Consider the following 4,581-nt stretch of genomic DNA (forward strand, 5'->3'; position numbering starts at 1 on the left):
GACCTACATTTACGACTGTCACAGCCGACTGACATAACTACTTTTGACGCACAAGTTAAAAGTTCACATTCCTTTATTGAAAGAAAAACAAGATCAGCAAATATCCTGTCTTCCAAGGCTGAATGTTGTAGAAAGAAGCTTATTTGCCCTCACAGGAGGAGTTCTTGGTCTACATTCATCTCTCTCACCAGCACTGAAAAGTAGAGTTTAGGTCAGAATGTCAAGAAGACTTGAAGCTTAGCCCCAGGGCAGGAACAAGAGCAGGTCATCAGGAAGCTATTCCTTGGCAAAGGCAGTCCCATGTCCCAGGAAAACATGTGGTTTCCTGCCTTCCTGCCATCCACCTTGTTCCCATGCCAAAACTCACTGTTTGCAGCACTGGAGTTGAATGGCCTATTTTCTTTGGGCCTTAGCTTGAATGGAATTATAAAGATACATAGGTAAAAATGGAAGAGCACAGATTTAAAGGAAAACTGCATTTGATAGAATTCTTTGTTCTCTGGTTTTGAATACTAATCTTTGTGTTAATTATTTAGTCTGACTTTTTCACAATGCCTGAAATCAAAGGCATTCAAAACTACAGAGAGTTTTAAAGATTTTGCTCAGATGTCAAATTTTAGTAAACTATTGGTGATTATCTTAAGCTACTGAGTTCTTGATTCAAAAGCATTTCTAAGGAAATGTCACTATTTGCATCTGCAAAAATCACTTGAACTAACTTGGAACTTACTTTTAGCTAGTGATAGTAGCTGACCTGCTTTAATTAACTAATAGGATATAACTAATCTAGGTTTGAATCCCAGTTTCCTATTTGCTTACTACGTAAATAATTTTCTTATCTGTTAGAGTCAGTTCCTTCAAGGTTTGAATCTATGCTGGGCCATTTTAAAACTTTACATCTCCAACAAGTTACTTAACTTCTCTGAATTGTCTCATTTATGAATAAGTTACTTGATAATAATAATAATTCTCACCTCACAAAAATGTGTTTAAGTTTGAACAAGAATAAGAGAAAATGAGTAAAGCATTTTTCCAGTACATTGCACATAGAAGACACTCAAACATGCTTAACTGCCTTCTGTATGTTATTTGCACTAAAACAAATGTTGTCTAATGTTTAGCAACAGTGCCTTCTCTCACTGGACTCTTTATAACCTCTCTATAGTGACCGTACTATTTTTTAAACCTTTTATTTGTAAACGATTTTGCTTTGCTGAGAAGTTGCAATGAGTACAAAGAACTATCATAAGCAATTTACCAAGGTTCACCAATTAATTGTTAATACTTTGTTCTGGTTACTTTATCATTTGTGCTCTCTCTCCATTATACACATTGACATGAACATATGTGTGTGTTTTGTTTTTTAACCATTTGAAAGAAAGGAAATTATGCATCTTTATCCCTAAACACTTCAGTGTACTTTTCCTAATAAAAGGACATAATCACGGTACAGTTATTAACCTCAGAAACATTGACATGGATAAAAATACATTTGTCTAATCCATATGCCATACTCCAAATTTGTCAATTGATTCAGTTAAATTCTTTATAGTACTTTTTTTCTTTCAGTACAGTATCTAACCCAAAATCAAGTATTACATTTTGTTGCCCTGCCTCTAGTTTCCTTTAATTTGGAACTGTTCCTGGGCCTTTCTTTGTCCTTCATGACATTAATACAGGTGAAAAGCTTGTTCACAATTATCCAAGCCTCTGTGGTAGATAACCTTTAGGATGGCTCCCAGTAATCCCCACCCCTGAGTGTTTATGCATCTGTACAATCCCCTGCTTCTTGAGTGAGCTGTCCTTAGAGACGCTTCTGACAAACAGAATATGGCTAAAGTTATGTGATGTCACTTCCAAGACTATGCTACAAAAAGCTAGTGATCCCTCTTTCTATCTCTTTCAGAGTACCTATTCGGAGGAAGAAATAATCTAGGAACTGCCTTATGGAAAGGTCCATGTGGGAAGGAAATGAAGTTCACAAGCAACAGCCAGAGACGATCTGAGTCGTTTCAGAGCAAGTGAGTAAGCTTGGAAGTAGGTCTTCCAGTTGAGCCTTGAGATGAGAGTAGCAAGCCCTAGCTGACAACTTCATTGTAGTTTTTTGAGGAACCCTGAGCTAGAGTCACCCAAGTAAGCTGTTCCTGGATTATGAAATCACAGAAGCCATGAAACAGCAGTGTTATTGTTCTAAGCCTCTGTGTTTTGGGGCAGTTTACTATGCAATAGTAGATAACTAACACAAACTTCATTTTGCATATAAAAACATTATTTTTTACAAAATTTTAATATACACAGGAGTTTATAAGAATTCAATTACCTTATAAATCAGGAAGAAGATTGGATTTTATTTTCTTCAGGAGTTATTTACCATTTGCGAGAATTTTACTATCCACAAAGTGACGTGTGGATTGGAGTAGATAACACATGGTTACCTTAGTATATTCACGCTGTTCTATATAAAGTGCAAACACCCAGCTAATTGAGGGAAGCAGTGATGGGTCAGCAAGATGGTGGAGTAGGAAGCCCTGGATCTTCTTTTCTCCCACAAACTCACCAATTAAGTAAAAATTCACAGACAAATTCTCTTCTTGAGCAATCTAGAAGCTAAGGGGAAATTTCCTGCATGCCAGGCAACCGCAAAACCACACTCAGGGAAGCTGGTAGGGGGATTGGAGACACGCTCTCACTGGAGACCCTGCCCCTCCACAGCACCTTAGGATCAAACACTTGACTAATAATGCATTCTGTCATCCAGTGTTGTTGTGCCCAAATAGTTTCATATGGAAATAAAACTTTAGAGTGTTATTTTCCTATTATATTATTTTAAAGCGTTATCATGATTTCTTTTAGATTTTGTGCATAGATAAGCTGTGTTTTACTATATGTTATTAATATTTGTCATGAAAAGAGAGCCGGTCGGGTGCAGTGGCTCACGCCTGTAATCCCAGCACTTTGGGAGGCCGAGGCGGGTGGATCACCTGAGGTCAGGAGTTTGAGACCAGTCTGGCCAACATCATGAAACTCCGTCTCTACTGAAATACAAAATTAGCTGGGCATGCTGGAGCGCCTGTAGTCCCAGCTACTCATGAGGCTGAGGCAGGAGAATCGCTTGAACCTGGGAGGCAGAGGTTGCAGTGAGCTGAGATAGCACCACTGCACTCCAGCCGGGGTGACAGTGCAAGAGTCCGTCTCAAAGAGAAAAAAAAAAAAAGAAAGAAAAAAAAATAGAAAGAAAACGAGATCATTTTGCCGTAAATATACAGATTTCATATGAAGACTTAGCCTCTCTGGTACCACCCAGAAGCCATTGGGAGTTAATTCTGAAGTCAGTATAAAGGAAGGGTGCTGGTGGTTTTTCCAGATATTTCCAGCTATAGCAATGCTCAGAAAAGCCTCATGACGAAGATGATATCACAGAAATATTCTGTGCTTGAAGCCGGAACCAAATACTGAGAGGGTGGGATTGAGAATTTTGCTTTTAAAAAATAAGAATTAAGGCAGAAATTAAGTTGAAGAAGTTAGAGATACTTATTTGATAGGACAGAGAATGGGGAATGTTGGAGTGTTTGACTTCTACAGGCAGTGATTTCTGGAAGAAATGAGTAGATATTTAATTGGGTACGATGGGTCAGAGGGCACTTGAAAGTTAGAAGTCCTTCAGCATCTCCTGTGTCATTGCTTGGATGTTAAATATTCTTTAAAAGAAAAGGGCATTATCTCTACTTTGTTTGAATCACAATTCTCTAATTTCAAAGAGCTTAATTTAAAGAGAAATCTCCTATGATGGCACTCTACCTCTTAGGGGCTTTAATATTGTGATGAGACACCAGGTTGATGGATAAGGTCAAGAAAACATGTGATCATGCTATTCACCCCACATCCCTGCAAATACCCAGTTGGCCTCATCAGTAGGCCGATTCTCATTAGGAAGAAATTTGAGATTTAGCCTTGTGCCTCAGAAACACCAAAGGCCCAAATATCAGAATATTTTCTGAAATATTCCAAAGTTTTGTATTAATTCACCTGATCTTATTTTCACAGTCATACTAGAACTTCTGCTTGTATCATTGAAAGTGACCCATTTTCAGTTCCAGTATCAGAAACGGCACATTTTTAAATAGATCAAACATTTGTAACAAATGTTTGAAAGGTTTTATATATACAGACATAGGAAAAGCCTAAATTAGCCTTACCTATATTATCAGTCCAAGTAACTCATTTACTTAGGTACTTCCACCTTTTCAAATGATTATCCCATTTTCAATTAGAATTTCTACCAAATCAAAACTCATGATTGTAAAAACACCATTCCCTTTACAAGGTATTTGCGAGTGGCACAAAACATTTTTCCAGATACTAGGATCCGATCCTTTCTCCACATCTAGTCAATTTGCAATTCTGCCAGTATACTAAGAAAACCCTAGAGCTACATCTTCAGCTGCCTGGAACAACATAGAAATTGTTTCCTGTTTTTTGTTTGTTTGTTTGTTTTAATTCATTTTCAACAAAAATATGTGGCTCTCTTTTTTAAAAATTGAGTTTTAAAAACTTTGATTTTTCTCTTCTTGTGATAGTTTG

Source organism: Macaca thibetana, chromosome 3 (genome assembly GCF_024542745.1).
Source record: "Macaca thibetana thibetana isolate TM-01 chromosome 3, ASM2454274v1, whole genome shotgun sequence".
Taxonomy (NCBI): Eukaryota; Metazoa; Chordata; class Mammalia; order Primates; family Cercopithecidae; genus Macaca; species Macaca thibetana.